The following is an 18225-nucleotide window of genomic DNA, read 5'->3' as shown; positions in this document are numbered from 1 at the left end:
TGATACACAAACCAAAGCAGAGAAAGAAACAGTACACCAATAACCCTAAGAAACATTTATGCAAAAATATTAAGTAAATTATTAGCAAAGATGCTACATTATATCAAAAAGATTAAGGGGGGAGGGAGGGGAGGGAGGGAGAAAAATTTGAAATTAGAAATCATATAAAAATTTTGAAAAAGATTATACAAGACGAGGGTCAAATATTTGATTTTTATCAGGAATACAAAGTTGGTTCAATATAAGGAAAATTATAAATTGTTGAACCATATCAATAATAAAAATAATAAAAACCACATGAATATATCAATAGATACTGAAAAAGCTTTCGACACAATACAATACCATTTTTTGTTAAAAAACACTAGAAAAGGGCAGCTAGGTGGTGCAGTAGATAAAGCACCAACCCTCAATTCAGGAGGACCTGAGTTCAAATCCAGCCTCAGTCATTTGACACTTACTAGCTGTGTGACCCTGGACAAATCACTTAACCCTCATTGCCCCACCAATAAAATAAAATAAAATAATAATAATGATATATATATATATATACATATACATATATATAAAGCATAGTAATAAATGGACTAATGTGGTAAATAGTATTTATTTAAAGAGTTGACATTATATGCAATGTAGAAAGGCTGAAGATCTTGCCAGTAAGATAAAGCAAAGATCTCTATTATCACCACTATTATCTAACACAGTGCTAGAATTGCTAGTTGTAACAATAAGAAAATAAAAGAAATGAAAGGAATAAGCAGAGGCAAAGAGGAAACAAAACTATCACCTTTTGCAAATAATACGATGATTTATCTATAGAACACAAAAGTCAACCAAAATGAAATGAAAAAAAAAAAATGAATCACTTCAGCAAAGTTGTATGATATAAAATAAATTCACATAAATCATCAATATTTTGATATATTATCAACAAAACCTGACAGGAAAAGATAGGGAAATTCCACTCAAAATAACTACAGGATGAATAAAATATAACACATAGAAATAAAGCCTAACTTAAATAATTGGAGAGATGTTCATTGATCATGGATAGGCCTTGCCAATATTAAAAAAGTGTCAATAAAAATTAATTTACTTATTCAGTACATTACCCAAGGATTATTTTTTTGAGCTAGAAAAAAGAATAATGAAATTCATATGGAGGAACAAAAAGGTCAAGGATCACATGTGAAATAATTTTTAAAAGGTGAAAAGAAATGGGGCCTACCAGTCCCAGATCTCAAACTATACTACAGATCTATAATCATCAAAAACAATTTGGGGGGGCAGCTAGGGGGAGCAGTGGAGAGAGTACTGGCCCTGGATTCAGGAGGACCTGCGTTCAAATCTGGCCTCAGACACTTAACACTTACTAGCTGTGTGACCCTGGGCAAGTCACTTAACCCCAATTGCCTCACCAAAAAAAAATTTGGTACAAGTTAAAAAATTAGGAGGTTGAGCAATAAAATAGATTATGCACACAACATAAGCAAATGAACATAGTAGAATAATGTTTAATTAGCACAAACAACCCATCTACTGGGGGTAATAGCTCACTATTTGATAAAAACTGGTGGGAAAACTGGAAAGCAATTTGCCAGAAACTAAATCTGGATCAGCATTTCATGCCACATACCAAGATAAGACCCAAAAAGATAAATGACTTCACTATAAAAGATCACATCATAAACAAGTCAGAGGAACAAGGAAGACTATACTATTTTTAGCTATGGCTAAGGAATGAGTTTGTTGTTGTTGTTTTATCAAACAAGGGATAGAAAGGCTCACAAATGATAAAATGGATAATTTTAGTGACATAAAATTGAAATGGTTTTGTATAAACAAAAGCAATGAAGTTAAAATTAGAAAATAGAAACTGAGGGAAAATCTTTGTAGCAATTTCTCTGTAATAATGTCATATCTAATTGGGAAGAAATTAAAAATTCAATAGAAAAAATAGTCACAAAAAGTCTTTTATCTAAGATATTTAATGAACTGATTCAAAATTATAAGAGCAAGAGCCATTCTCCATTAGATAAGTGATCAAAGGATATGAACAGGCAGTTCTCAAATCAAGCTGGGTAGTACAATGGATAGAGCAACAGGCCTGGAATCTGGGAGACCTGAGTTCAGATCTAGCCTCAGACACTTACTAGCTATGTGACCCTGGACAAGTCATTTCACCTCTGCTTATCTTAGTTTCTTCATCTGTAAAATAAAAACCCTACCTCGCAGGGTTGTTGTGAGGATCAAATGAGATAATAAATTGGAAAGCACTTAACACAGTGCCTGTCACATAGTAGGTACTACAGAAATGCTAGGTATTATTATTATTATGATATAAAGAAATCCAAGCATATAAAGAGATGTTCCAAATCACTAATAATCAGAGAAGTCTAAATTCAAGCAACTCTGATAAGTACTTGTGTAATTTAAGATTCTAAATGTGGATTCTAATGTGTTCCCCCAGTTTGGGGGAAACTGACTAAAAATCACTGATAAAACGAGTTTAGGTTTTTAAGGGTTTATTGGAAAATAGAAAGAAAAAGATTGAGAACAGAATTCTAACAGCCTGGCATTCCTATCTTTCCTCAAATTTCCTGTGAAGTCCTCTGCCGCCACCACCATCAAGTCAGGAAGCCAAAAAGGCCAGCGCTCTCTGCGCAGGCTCCCTTTCCTCCTTCCTGTCTCCTCCCAGACCATAGGAGGCTCCTCCAGTTGATTGGCTGGTAGACTTGATAGACAGCACCCATGAGCAAACGTCATTTCCTGACGCCAAGGAAAAGCCACAATGCCTCTGAGGCATTTTCCTCATGGTGGAGCTCTCCACAGCAAGTCTCCAGTAGGTGGCGTCATTCCAATCATTACATACTGGAAGGGCTACAGGGAAACAGTCACTCTTGGGGCAGTTGGTGGAGTGTGAATTGGTCTGGCCATTCTGAAAAGCAATTTGGATCTGTGCAAAAAAATCATTAAACTGTGCATACTCTTTGACCCGGCAATACTACCCCTGGGTCAATATATCAGAAGTCTGTATCCAAGAAAGAGGAAAAAAATCTACATATACAAAATATTTATAGCAACTGGAAACTGAGGAGATGCCCATTAATTGGGGAATGGAAACACAAATTATTGTATATACAATATAATACAATAAACATTTATTAAGCACCTACTATGTGCCGAGCATCGTGCTAAGCACTTTACAAATATTTTTAGCTAACAAAGTGAATGGCAGGATTGGGATCCTAAAGGATTCTGACAGGCTAAATCTAATATAATAAAATTCAACAGGGGACTAAGTCAAGATGGTAGAGTGAAAGGAAGCAATAGAGTCTAGATCTCCTCCCACACCTCCCTGACAAAGATCTAGAGAATGCACAAAGATTGAATTCTAATTGGAAAGCCAAGAAGAAGTCAGAGTGAGTGATTTTTCCAGCATGAAAAAGCTTGGACAGAGAGGACTGTGGATACTGGGAAGGAGGACAGGCAGGAACATATGGTGGGAAGCATTCTAGTGCCCAGAGATTGAGAGAGAGAGAGAGAGAGAGAGAGAGAGAGATGAGAAGGAACACCAGAGAGAGATCCCAGGGTATCCCTGAGCAAGTTCTGGATGGAGGAACAGGTGCCATCTGGCAGCTCTGTCATCCACCAATGAGTGCCAGATCACGGATCCAGGGAGGAAAGGAGTGGTTGTGAGCATTGTCCCTTGCTGTGTATAGAACAAGGAACTAGTTCCAGAAGGAAATGGGGATTGGGTGGCTTTGATCCCAGGAGCAAAGAACAGTGACCCAGACCAAAGCGGAGCTGGCAGTGCAGCTGCTCTGAATCTTGAGAGCCTCCCAGTAGGCCAATAGTGAACGAGTCAAGTAGCACTCTCCTGAAACTCTCAACCAGAAATAAGAATAAGAAAAATGAATTAACATTTATATAATGCTTATTATGTGCCAGGCACTGTGCTAAGAATTTTACAATTATTCTCTTATTTGATACTCACAACAACCCTGAGAGGTAGGTACTATTATTACCCCCATTTTACAGATGAGAAACTCGAGGCAAACAGAGGTGAAGTGACTTGCCCAGAGTCACACAGCTAGTAAGTATCTGAGGCCAGATTTGAACTTAGATCTTTATGATTCCAAGCTCAGCAGTCTATTCATTGTATCACCTAGCAGTAAATAAACACTTAATTAAACAATTAAACAATCCAATAAGCCCAAACCCTGTAAAGGAACTTGCAGCACTCAGATCAGGAGGTCAGTGAACAAATCACACCACTTTGGGGATACTGAAAGCTTGCAGGCCCCCAGTTGCAGCAATAAAAGTATCAGAAGTACATTAAGAGGACATCCTCCCAGAAGTGTGCAGAGCCCAACACTACCATTAATGTTAGATTAACATAATATTAGCTTTAATATTAACTTAAGTATCAAGTTTGGAAGAATGAGGAAACAAAAAAAAAACCCTCAACACAAACACAGAAGAAGCAAATGTCTTGAAAGCATCCACAAACAAAGTCTCAAAGACAAATGCAGCTTGGACACAAGTCCAACAAGAATTCCTATAAAAGTTAGAGGAGGAGCTAAAAAGTGATTTTAAAAATCAAATGACAACAGGGGGAAAGGGACCCACATGTACAAAAATATTTATAGCTGCTCTTTACGTGGTAGCAAGGAATTGGAAGTTGAGGGGGTGCCCATCCATTGGGGAATGGCTGGACAAGTTGTGGTATATGAATACAATGGAATACTATTGTGCTATAAGAAATGATGAACAGGAAGAGTTCAGAGAAACCTGGAGGGTCTTACGTGAGCTGATGATGAGTGAGATGAGCAGAACCAGAAGAACATTGTACACTGTATCATCAACACTGAGTGTTGACCTACTGTGATGGACTATATTCTTCTCACCAATGCAATGGTACAGAAGAGTTCCAGGGAACTCATGATAGAAGAGGATCTCCAAATCCAAGAAAAAAAAGAAAGAAAGAACTGTGGAGTATAGATGCTGATTGAACCATATTATTTCTTTTGTTTTGGGTGCTGTTGGTGTTTTTTTTTCTATTTTGAGGTTTTGCATCACTGCTCTGATTCTTTCTCTTGTAACAGGATTAATGCAGAAATAGGATTAATGTTATCATGTGTGTATATATATATATGTGTGTGTGTATATATATATATCTATATGTATATGTATAGAGATATATAGATATAACCTATATCAGATTACCTGCTGTCTAGGGGAGGGGGGAGGGAGGGGAGGGAGGGAGAAAAATCTGAAATTGTAAAGCATGTATAAACAAAAGTTGAGAACTATCTTTACATGTAACGGAAAAAATAAAATACCTCATACATTAAAAAAAAATCAAATGACAGCATTAGAAGAAAGAATGGGAAAACATGTAAGAACTAATAAAGAAAAATATAAAATGAGGATTCACAGCTTAAAAAAAGAGGTACTAAAAAAATATAACGCCTTAAAAGGTAGAATTAGTTAAATAGAAATTAACTTCATTAGACATCAAGAAATAATAAAACAATGTCAAAAAACAAAAAAGAAAAGAAAATGGAAAATATCTCATAGAAAAAAACTAAATGGAAAACAGATCAAAGAGAGAAAATTTGAGAATCATTGGAATACCTGGAAGCCATGAACAACAATAACAAAAAAGAACCCAGATATCATATTTCAAGAAAGAATAAAAGAAAACTACTCAGATATCTTAGAACCAGAGGGCAAAGTAGAAATGAAAAGAACTGAAAGGTTACCTCCTAAAAGAAACCTCAAAATGAAAACTCCCAGGAATATTATAGCCAAAATCCAGAGATCCCAGATTAAGGGGAAAATACTACAAGTAACCAGAAAGAATTCAAGTGCCCATAGTCACTAACCAATGTAAATGAAAGGAAAGCTTGGAATAGTATATCACAGATGGGCAAGGGACCTAGTTTTACAACCAGGAATAATTTATTCAGAAAAACTGAATAAATCCTATAGAGAGAAAAATGAATTTTTAAAGGAATAAAGAACTTTCAAGCATTCCTAATGAAAAGATTAGATAAAGGTAGTAAATTTGACATTCAAACATAAAACTTAAGAGGAACATTTATTAAAAATGAATGAGGGGGGGCGGCTAGGTGGCGCAGTGGATAAAGCACCGGCCCCGGACTCAGGAGTAACTGAGTTCAGATCCGGCCTCCGACACTTGACACTTACTGGCTGTGTGACCCTGGGCAGGTCACTTAACCCCAATTGCCTCACTAAAAATAAAAAAAATTTTTAAAAAGAATGAGGGGGACAGCTAGGTGGCGCAGTGGATAAGAGCACTGGCCCTGGAGTCAGGAGTACCTGAGTTCAAATCCGGCCTCAGACACCTGACACTTAGTAGCTGTATGACCCTGGGCAAGTCACTTAACCTCCATTGCCCCGGCAAAAAAAAAAAAAATGAATGAGGGAGGGGCAGCTAGGTGGCGCACTGGATAGAGCACCGGCCCTGGAGTCAAGAGTACCTAAATTCAAATCCAGCCTCAGACACTTGACACTTACTAGCTGTGTGACCCTGGGTAAGTCACTTAACCCCTATTGCCCCAGCCAAAAAAATAAATAAATAAAAGAATGAGAAATCATTAGGGACTAAACAACGTTAAACTGTTTCCATTCTTATATGGGGAAATGATACATGTAATCCTTCAGAACATTATCATCACCAGAGGTCTTAGAGGGAGTTCAATTACACAGAGGATGTAGGTGTGATTCTATTTTGTTTGGATGATCTCAAAAAAAAATAATGGATTAGTGGGAGGAGGAATGTACTGGGCAGAGAGTAATAGAAAGGAGGAATGGGGGAAATTATCTCACATAAATGGAACACATAGAAAAAGTTCATATGGTAGAGGGAGCCATGGCAGGGAGTGGATAACATCTGAACTTCGTTCTCATCTGAACAGGTTAAAGGAGGGAAGAATACACATTAGGATACAGAAATTCATCTTATCCAAAGGGAAGTGGGAAGGAAAGAGGTTAAGGGGACAGGCAGGGGGCATAAAAGGGAAGGTCAATTAAATGAGGCAGTATTCAGAAGCAAAACAGTCTCAAAAAGGGGACAGGGTGAAAAAAGAGAAGGGGAAGTATAAGAGAATAAGTTGGAGGAAAATACACAGCTAGCAATCATATCTGAGAATGTGAATGGGAGGTAGTCACTCATAAAATAGAAGAGGATGGATTAGAAACCAGAATCTAAGAATATGTTGTTTACAAGAAGTACACTTGAAACAGAAAGATACACATAGAATTTTTTTAAAAGGGGGCTGGAACAGAATCAACTATGCTTTTGAAAAAAAAGCACATGGCAATCATGGGATGGCAATCATGACCTCAGACAAAGCAAAAGTAAAAATTAATTTAATTAAAAGAGATAAACAAGGAAACTATATTTTGCTAAAAGGCGCCATAGACAATAAATTAATATTAATACTAAACATATATGCACCAAATGGCATAGCATATACATTCTTTTTCTTTTCTTTTCTTTCTTTCTTTTGTGGGGCAATGAGAGTTAAGTGACTTGCCCAGGGTCACACAGCTAGTAAGTGTCAAGTGTCTGAGGCTGGATGTGAATTCAGGTCCTCCTGAATCCAGGGCTGGTGCTTTATCCACTGCACCACCTAGCTGCCCCTGCATCTACTCTTTTTTTCCCCCATATAAATATTTTATTATTTTCCAGTTACATTTAGAGATAGTTTTCAACATTTTTTAAAAGATTTCTAGTTTCAAATTTTTCTCCCTCCCTCCCCTTCCTCCCCCCTCCCCAAGACAGCAAGTAATCTGATATAGGCTACATATCATCTACATTCTTAAAGGAAAAGTTAAATGAATTATAGGAGGAAATAGACACTAAAACTATAATAGTGGGGGATCTCAATTTACCTCACTCAGACCAAGATAAATCTAACCATAAAATAAACAAGAAACAAGGTAAGGAGATGAATAGAATTTTAGACAAGTTAGATACGATAGCCTTCTGGAGAATACTGAATGGGAATATAAAGGAGCATATCTATTTCTCACATGTAGTTCGTACATTCACAAAAATTGACTATTAGGGCATAAAAACCTTAGAAACAAACACAGAAAACCAGAAATTTTAAATACATCATTTTCTGACCATAATGCAATAAAAATTGGAGTAATAATTGACTAAAGGGCCTCTGAAGCATAGATTAAAAATTAATTGGGGGTGGGGGGTGCGGCTAGGTGGTGCAGTGGATAGAGCACCAGCCCTGCAGTCAGGAGTACCTGAGTTCAAATCTGGCCTCAGACACTTAACACTTACTAGCTATATGACCCTGGGCAAGTCACTTAACCCCAATAGCCTCACTTAAAAAAAAATTTAATTGGGGGATAGCTAGGTGGCACAGTGGATAAAGCACTGGTCCTGGATTCAGAAGGACCAGAGTTCAAATCTGGCCTTAGACACTTACAAGCTATATGACCCTGAATAAGCCACTTAACCCTTATTGCCCCACAAAAGGAAAAATAAATAAAAATAAATAAATAAATTGAAAGAAAAATTAATTGGAAACTATATAACTTAATTTTAAATAATGGGTGTTAAAGAACAAGTCATAGAAACAATAAATAATTTTACTGAAGGTAATAAGACAACATTCCAAAATTTGTGGGACGCAGCACCTGGGTGGGGGGGAGGGAGGGACACAAACACCCATAATCGGGGGGCAGCTAGGTGGCGCAGTGGATAAAGCACCAGTCCTGGATTCAGGAGGACCTGAGTTCAAATTTGGCCTCAGACACTTGACACTTACTAGCTGTGTGACCCTGGACAAATCACTTAACCCTCATTTCCCCTCAAAAAAATAAAATAAAATAAAATAATTAGAGGCAATATAAAATATCTGGCAGTCTACCTCCCAACACACACACAGAAACTGTATGAACACAATTTCAAAACATTTCACATAAATAAAGATAGATCGAAATAGTTGGAGAAATAGTAATTGCTCATGGGTAGACTCAGCCAATATAATAAAATGACAATATCACCAAATTAATTTACTTATTCAGTACCATACCAATCCAATTATCAAATAATTACTTTATAGAGCTAGAAAAAATAATAAAATTCATCTGGAGGAACAAAAGGTCAAGAATATCAAGGGAATCAGTGAAAAAATGGAAAGAAAAGAGCTGAGCAGTATCAGATCCCACACCACACTGTCAAGTTGTGGTCGTCCAAACAAGTTGGTATTAGGTAAGAAAGAGAGAGGTGGATCAGAGGAACAGATTAAGTATAGAATAAACAGATGTAAATGATCTAATCTTGGAAAAAGCCAAAGATATCAGCTATTGGGATAAGGACTCACTATTCAATAAAAACTGCTGGGAAAACTAGAAAGTAGTCTTGCAGAAACTAACCAACATCTCACACCATATACCAAGGTAAGCTCAAAATTGGTGCATTTTATAGATATAAAGAGTGAATCACAAGCAAATTAATGGTCCATGGAAGAAAAAACCTATTAGATTTATGAATAGGGGAAGGTGCAGGACCAAATATGAGATAAAGAGGTTCACAGGAGGCAAAATAGATAATTTTATTACATAAAATGAAAAAGTTTGTACACAAACAAAATCAACACAGTAAGAATTAGAAGAGACTTCTACAGAAAGGGAAAGGGTACAGAGAGTGGGCATCCCTTGAAATATCACTTTGAACTGATGCAAAGTGAACAGAACCAGGAGAGCAACCGATTCTGTGACAACAACCTTGTAAAAACATACAATTTTGAAAGACTTAAACTCCGGTCAATGTAATAACCAACCATGATTCCAGAGAATGGGTGATTTATTTTGTTTGGGTGTTTTTTTAGATCTTTTTTTTTTTAAAAGAAAAATAATTAATTTTATTTATTTATTTATTTGTGGGGCAATGAGGGTTAAGTGACTTGCCCAGGGTCACACAGCTAGTAAGTGTCAAGTGTCTGAGGCCAGATTTGAACTCAGGTCTTCCTGAATCCAGGGCTGGTGCTTTATCCACTGCCACACCTAGCTGCTCTTTTGTTTGTTTTTTAGGAGTTTTTGTTCGTTTGTTTTTGTGACTGATGATTTCAAAAGCTGCTTACTCTTTGACAGAAAAGTCATCATCGTTGTTCTCATTGTTATCGTCGTCATCATCGTCAAAACCAGCATTTACACAGAGTTTTAAGATTTGTTTGCAAAGCCCATTTGATCCTCACAACATCTACCTGAAAGATAGATGATATTAACCTTATTTTATGGATAAAGAAACTGAGGCAGACAGAAATTAAGTGACTTGTCCAGGGTCATATAGTTAAATAAGTGTCTGAGTCTAGATTTGAACACAACCCTGACTCTGGGCCCAGTGCTCTATCCACTGTTGGAATAGATTTGTAAAGTGAGACATGCATTTGTGGAAATCCGTTTTGCTTGACTTTGTGTATTTGTTTTAGGGGTTTTGTTTTTCCCCCTCGGGGAGGGGGAGGTAGGAAGGAGAAAGGATTGATTATATAATCCTATTATTATAATAATTTAATCATATTTTATTCTATTTTAATATAAATACAGACAATTTGCATTTTATTATACTATATAATTATGATATTCCATTAGAATTAAGTTAAATAATTATTTTTAAATATAAGATCCTCTACTTGTCATATAAAACCCTGGCCTCTGGAACATCTCCTTACTGTTGCCTCTTAGACCCCTGGCTTCCTTCGGGACTCCCTCTAAAGCCCACCTTTTGTAGCATGCCTTAGCCTTTCTAAGGCTACCTTTCATTCATTCTAACTCTTCTATAGATCTAGTTACTTACATGCCGTCTCACTCATCAGAATTTGAGCTCCTCAGGGGCAAGAATCACCTTTTTGTGACTTTGTTCATATAAGCAGCAGTTAGCACAGTGCCTAGTACATGGTCGGCACTTAATAAATGCTCACTGGGCAGCTAGGTGGAGCAGTGGATAAAGAACCGGTCCTGAATTCAGGAGGACCTGAGTTCAAATCTGGCCTCATACACTTGACACTAGCTGTGTGACCCTGGGCAGGTCACTTAACTCTCATTGCCCAAATAAATGGATAGATAGATAGATAAATAAATGCTCACTGATTAATTCATTCTTTCTCTAACTCTTACTGCATTTGACGTTCCCTTCTGTTATTTACTCCCTGGGTGAGTTACCCTGTAGGCAAAGATCTTTGGAGAAGACTTGAGTGATCCGAGCAGGGACCATTCTGTACCCAAAAGGATGATGGAGACACAAGTGTAAGGAGATGTTCTAAGTGGCCGTCTTGGTTAAGGGAGCCCGAGGTCACCTGGGATTGGCAGAGTCACCATCAGGACGGTTGGGTCTGCCCGAGACCCTACCCGCTGGAGAGCACCAGTGTTACCTCACCTATTCCATCTGGCCAGCACCTCTCCACATCTAGGCTTTAAATCACAAGACTGAGCCCCCAAAAGATTGAGTCCCCCAAAGGAACCTGCCTTCATTGTAGTCAGGTCAGTAAACAGAAGGCCAGGATGGTTAATGTATCATAACAAGGCAGCCTGGCTAGCTCCCCCCACCCCCATCAGAGCCAGAGCTGGGCCTTACTTCTGAAAAGAAGAGGATTGTGAGAAGGGAATGCTGTCCCCTCTATAGCCCACAGGCAAAATGAGCGGAGGTTTGCCATGCTCGGGTCCCAGGAAGCAAGCTCATATGAGTCAGCAATGTGATCTGGCAGCCCAAATGGAGAATTTCCCAGCAGCTTGTCTGTGGTACTTTGTCCTGGTCAGCTCTGGGCCTGGAGTCAGGAAGATCCAAGTTCATATCCAGCCCCACACACTTACTAACTGTGTGACTCTGGACAAATCACTTCACCTCTGCCTGCCTCAGTTTCCTCCTACATAAAACAGAAATAATAATAACACCTACTCCCCCCCCCAGTTATTTTGAAATTAAAATGAGATAATATTTGTAAAACACTTTGCAAATCTATACACATAGATCAGTCAGTCAGTCAATAAACATTTATTAAGCACTGTGCTAAGTGCTGGGAATACAAATACAAGTTTAAAAAGAAAAAGATAGTCTGAGCCCTCAAGAAGCTTATAATCTAATGCAGGAAGACAACACACACAAGGGAGGTGGGAGGGAGAAGGTATCTTACTGTGGATATGATGGAGAAGTCCAAAGAAGTGTCAGTAGAGCTAGTGAGAAATGGGGAGAAGCCTGTGCTGAACCCCCTCTTTAACTTTTTTGGTAAATAGTATTTTATTTTTTCCAATTACTTGTAAAGATCATTTTCAACATTCATTTTTTGAAAGATTTTGAATTCCAAATTTTTCTCCTTGCTTCCCCTTCCCCTTCCTCAGGATCATAAGCAATCTGACATAAGTTATACATTTGCAATCATGTTAAACATATTTCCACATTAGTCATATTGTGATACAATTGGAACGAAAGAGAAAAACCACAAGAAACAAAAAAACAAAAAAAGGTGAAAATAGTCTGCTTCAATCTGCATTCAGACTCCATAGATCTTTCTCTGGATGTGGAGAGCATTTTCCATCATGAGTCATTTCAAATTGTCTTCAGTCACTGTATTGCTGAGAAGAGCTAAGTCTATCACAGTTGATCATCACACAATGTTGTTGATACTGTGTACGATGTTCCCCTGGTTCTGCTCACTACGTTCAGCATCAGTTCACATAAGTCTGTCCAGGTTTCTCTGAAATCCTCTTGCTCATCATTTCTTACAGCACAATAGTATTCCCAACATTCATATACCACAACTTGTTCAGCCATTCCCCTATGGATGGGCATCCCCTCAATTTCCAATTCTTAGCCACCACAAAAAGAGCTACTATATTTTTGTACAAATGGGTCTTTTTCTCTTTTTGGGGATCTCTTTGAGATATAGACCCAGCAGTCATATTGCTGAATCAAAGGGTATACACAGTTTTATAGCCCTTTAGGCATAGTTCCAAATTGCTCTCCAGAATGGTTGGATCAGTTCACAACTCCACCAACAATGCATCAGTGTCCCAATTTTCCCACATCTTCGCCAACATTTATCATTTTCCTTTTCTGTTACATTAACCAATCTGCTGGGTGGGAGGTGGTACCTCAAAGTTGTTTTAATTTGCACTTCTCTAATCTAGAACAATTTAAAGCATTTTTATATGACTATAGATGGTTTTAATTTCTTCATCTGAAAACTGCTAGTTCACATCCTTTGATCAATTGGGGAATGTGAACCCCCTCTTTAAATAGAAGTCCTGAAGCCCAGTCAGAGGATTCACTCAGAGGGGCAGAGGGGACTGAGAAGTGAGGACCAGGCATTCAATCTTGCAGGGATAATAAGATTTCCTACATAAGTGTATATGTATTTATGCACATATTTATGTGTATATCTACTCATCTCTATCTCTATATCTCTGTCTGTCTACCTATATATCAATTTGCCAGTAAAGCCATTATTTGCCTATCTCCCTTGAAAAAATTACTTCATTGCCCGGGCCTCAGTTTCCTTATCTGCAAAATGGACTAGCCAGCCTCTAATGTGCCTTCTAAACCTGAGGCCCTGAATGCCGCCCTGGGCTTCAGAAAACTGGCCTCTTAGGAAGGACCACCTTCCTCCAGGCTGGCTCTTCTCTCCTGGGGCTGGCCCCATCTCTTCCTTGGCTCTGCCGGCGTTTTCATCTCAATGTCTCTGTCCAGGCTCCCTCCCCAGGCTAGAGCAGGGCAGGATGCTCAGATCATAGCTCTGTTGCACAGGCCTGAGGCCCAGCTGCTTTTCTCCCAAGCCGCATCCAGAGGGGGAGGGGGTAATTTCCTTGGCCAGGAGAGAGGTGAATGGCAACCAGACCACCGGCCAGCGGCAGCTCTTTGGCATCTGGTTTTCACTGGGCCTACAGAAAGAGGCTGGGTTGGGGGGGGGGGAGGCCTGCACTTTGTCAGCGCTCCTTGGCAGAGCCTGTCTGTCTCCTTTTCAGGACAGCTTCTGGAAAATCCTGGCTCCCCTCTGGGCTGATGACCAGTGAAGGCAAGAGGCCTTAGACTCTGAGGACCAGGAGGACCGGCACTGGCATTGGTCAGCATCCTTCCCTCCTCTTCCCTCAGCTTCTCTCTGTGGAGCCAGGCTGTCCTCACCGCTTGTTAAAAATCCAAGTGTGGGGGCAGCTAGGTGGCACAGTGGATAGAGCACCGGCCCTGGAGTCAGGAGTACCTGAGTTCAAATCCGGCCTCAGACACATAACACTTACTAGCTGTGTGACCCTGGGCAAGTCACTTAACCCCAATTACCTCACTAAAAAAAAAAAAATCCAAGTGTGTGTTAGGGCATTCAGCCATCAAAATGAAGCAAGGTGGGGTGGCTAGATAGCACAGTGGATAAAGCACCGGCCCTGGATTCAGGAGTGCCTGAGTTCAAATCCGACCTCAGACACTTGACACTTAACTAGCTGTGTGACCCTGGGCAAGTCACTTAACCCCCATTGCCCCGAAAAAAAACAAACAAACAAAAAAAAATTAAGCAAGGTGACCAGTCCCTGCCCTCAGGGGACGACGGGGACGGGCACTGGCTAATGTAGGCAAACTCAGGGAAGGAAGCGACTTGACTTGGGGGGAGAACTGGAAGGAAGACCCCAAGGAGCCACCACCAGGGGTCGGCTTTATAGGATGACAAAATTTACAGCCTTTGGAGATCAGTCATCTGATACTCAGATTTTGTGAATTAGGAAACTGAAGCCCCGACAGACTAAATGACTTGCCCAGTGTCGGACAGTATTTATTGCATTCTGAGGTTAACTGAACACTTTCTTCACAATCACCCCATGAAGTAAGGAGGGTAGGTATGATTCCCCCATTTTACAGATGGGAAAACTAAGACACAGGAGGTGAAACGCTCACCCAGGAGGGAAATGAATCCAAATCCAAGGCTCCTTTCATGACACCCTCTGGGGCATGATTGTGCCACATAAGGTGTAGATGAGGGAGGGCCAAGACAAAGGTCCTTATGGAGAAGGAACAGAAGGGCAAAGGTATCAGGGCTGGGCAGGCCGAGATTGGCACAAAGAGACACGGGCCAGAAACACAGCTCCTGCTAGGACACTGGCCCCAAGGGGAAGACCTTGTGCAGAGATAAGCTTCTTGTTGAATTTAGGGAGAGAGGAGAGAGGGTGGACAGAGGGGAAAGAGAGACAGAGAGACAGGAGGGGGGGGGGAAGAAGGGAGAGAGACAAAGACAGAGAAACAGACAGACAGGGACAGACAGAGTTGTGGCTGCAGAGCACAGAGCCTGGCACATAGGAGGCTGGTGATGGACTAATAGGTTGCTAGGGAGGGACAAAGAAAGCCCCCTCTAGCTGCTTCCCCTCCCATACGTGTGAATTCCACACATGGGGACCTCCCCAGCTCTAGCTTCCTGGCTTTATCTCCCAATATAACTCAAGGATAACTCAAGTCTCCCCATCAGGGACAGTAGCAGGACAATCCCATTGGGTGGGTGGGGTCTGGGCCTCTGTGCTGCCCGGGGGCTCTTTTCAGCCCCGCAGACCCCCCACCCCCACCCCCCAGTGAAAGGCCTGAGTAACTCTAGTTTTGAAAAGATGATCCCAGCCCTGAGCCCCGCCCGCTCCCTGGGCAGAAGCCCAGCTGTGGGAGGCTCCGCTCTGAGGTCACCATTTAGGACTATGGGAGGTCTGGAGCCATCTAATCCAACCTCCTCATTTTACACAGGAGGAAAGTCCCCAAAAGGTTATATGACCTGTTAAAGGTCACCAAGGTCAGAAGAGACAGAGCTGGAGACCAGCCCAACCCGGGACTCCAAAGCCCTTGGTGCTTCCAGGGCCCAGGCTGGGCCCCCTTCCCCCAGGGGTCTGTGGCAGAGACTAGCAGGCAGCACTGGGCATACAAGGAGGCAGTCAGCAGTTGTTCACATGGTGCAATTCCTCACCTCCATTAGCCTGCTGCTGAGGCCTGAAATTCTACCATGAAGGATGTATTCTGTTTGGGTATACATAGAAACACAGAACTGATGGGGGAGGTAAGGGCATGATAGAGCTGGGGATGTCAGGGCTAGGAGGGGCCTTAGAGCAGGGGATGTCAGGGCTGGGAGGGGTCTTAGAGCAGGGGATGTCAGGGATGGGAGGGGCCTTAGAGCAGGGGATGTCAGGGCTGGGAGGGGCCTTAGAGCAGGGGATGTCAGGGCTGGGAGGGAAACAGAACATAGACACACAGAGCTCAAAGATAAATTCTTCTAGTCCTGCCTCTGTCCATGGTCTGTCCACTGGCCTTGAGGACACTGAGTAGAAGCCTTGGGTGCCAGAGGGAGGGGCCTGATCTATGATAGGGGGCAGGGGCACAGTCTTGCCTCAGGGAGGCCCCATCCCCAGCTTCTGGGCCAAGGTGCCAGATTCAATCATTCTTTTAGTCCAGGACACATTCCTTCCTTTCCATTTTCCATGAAACACTTTAACTTTTAAAGTGGATTCAAAGTTTCTTTTTGAAAATGTGGGGACAGGGGGCAGCTAGGTGGTACAGTAGATAAAGCACCGGCCCTGGATTCAGGAGGACCTGAGTTCAAATACAACCTCAGACACTTCACACTTACTAGCTGTGTGACCCTGGACAAGTCACTTAACCCTCATTGCTCCAGAAAAAAAAAATCCCTTTCTTCCACAGGAAGCGGCCCTCCCCCCTTCTCCCACCCACAAGGTTGAGCCTCTTCCATCCTTGGCGCTAACAGGTTTCCAAGAAGCAGAACTGGGATGACCAGACGCAGAGCAATGTCAGACTCATCACCTATGCCCAGGGCCCAGTGGCCAGGAAGGGCCCTTGGCTGCCATGCTCTGGTACATGGTCAGCACAAGGCTCTGGCAATGAGACCAACCTGTCCCCTCAGCCTGAGCCACAGGGTGGTGGATATGGGGGAGGGGTGTTGGCTGGCTGTCACCACAAGGGAAGAGGCCACAGCCAGCCGTCCATCCAGGACCACCCCAGGTCAGTGGGCAGACGAACCAGACAGATGGTTGGGGTGGATGGGATGGGGGAGCCCCCAGGCCCCAGGCCAGCCCTGGGGCTGCTCATGGACACCAATCAGGTGGGCAGGCTGTGATCTGAAGGGAGACTGGAGGGAGAAAGGAAAGAAAAGGCAGAAGAGGAAACTCCCATGCGATCCACAATCCAGTGAGAGGGAGAAGCAGACACAAGTGGGTCCCTGACTGGCCACTAACATTTATTAAGTGCTTACTGTATACCATGCACTTTGCTCTCCTAAGCATTGGGGATGCAGAGGGGGTACTTCCCCAGTCTTCTTGGACCTCACGTCCTAATAGGGGAGATAACGTGGAAATAATTAAGAACACACAAGACAGAGAGCAGGGATGAACCTCTGGGAAGGGTCTCCTGCTGAAAACAAGATCCGAATGGCCTATGGCGCCTACAAGGTGAAGGTGGGCATCCCAGGCACAGTGGCCAGGCACGTCACCATGGGGAGACAGAGACACTCCGAGGGTTGATGGCACAGGCCAGAGGGGCTGGTGCAGAGAGGGTTGTGAAGGGCTTGAAATGCCCCGCCCCATTTTTATTTAGGTCCTGGAGATAATGGGGAACACTGGAGTTGGGGGGCAGGGGTTTGGGGCCCTTTGGAGAATCCTACTGGAGCCTCGGGCTCTAGAGAGAAAGTCCAGCTCCTCATAGTGAAGACCCAACTCTCTCCTTTGGACTTATCTTGGCCTTCCCACATATCCCAGTTACTGGGGTTCCCCTCATGACTCCAGACGTTCCTCGGTCTGTAAGAGCAGGGCCTGTGTACTAAGCACACGGTCAGCCAGAGAAAGCCTTTGGCCCAAGTATTTCACGGTCAAATTCTATGTTCTTGATACCCCTCTCAACCAGGGCTTTTTAACCTTTGGGGGGGGGCAGGGGCCCCTACGGGCCCCTTCTCAGAATAACGGCTCCATAAAATAACAGGATCACAAAGGAAATGAAAGGTTAGTGAACACACAGACGTGCTTTTTTCCCACCCAAGTTCACAGATCCCTCAAGATCAGCCCCCGGACCCCCCAGACCCCAAGAAGCCCCAGCCTAGAGGCTCATGGGGCTGCCAGGATCACCTACAGACAACACAAGTAATAAACAGCAAAGGTGGAACTCAAAGCCGAGATTCCGGGGTCCCAGTCCAGCAGCCTAACCCACCGCAT

At 42.0% G+C, this 18225-nt stretch overlaps 1 protein-coding gene across 2 annotated transcripts in view; it reads right to left on the bottom strand.

The window, feature by feature from the left end:
• PATZ1 (POZ/BTB and AT hook containing zinc finger 1) overlaps positions 1–18225 on the bottom strand; it is a 62600-nt gene that overhangs the window by 17722 nt on the left and 26653 nt on the right. The gene's annotated exons all lie outside the window — the stretch shown is intronic.

This window comes from Dromiciops gliroides, chromosome 1 (assembly GCF_019393635.1).
Source record: "Dromiciops gliroides isolate mDroGli1 chromosome 1, mDroGli1.pri, whole genome shotgun sequence".
NCBI classification, from domain to species: Eukaryota; Metazoa; Chordata; class Mammalia; order Microbiotheria; family Microbiotheriidae; genus Dromiciops; species Dromiciops gliroides.
The sequence above is the reverse complement of the archived record's forward strand: the minus strand, read 5'-3'. Positions and strand labels throughout refer to the sequence as shown.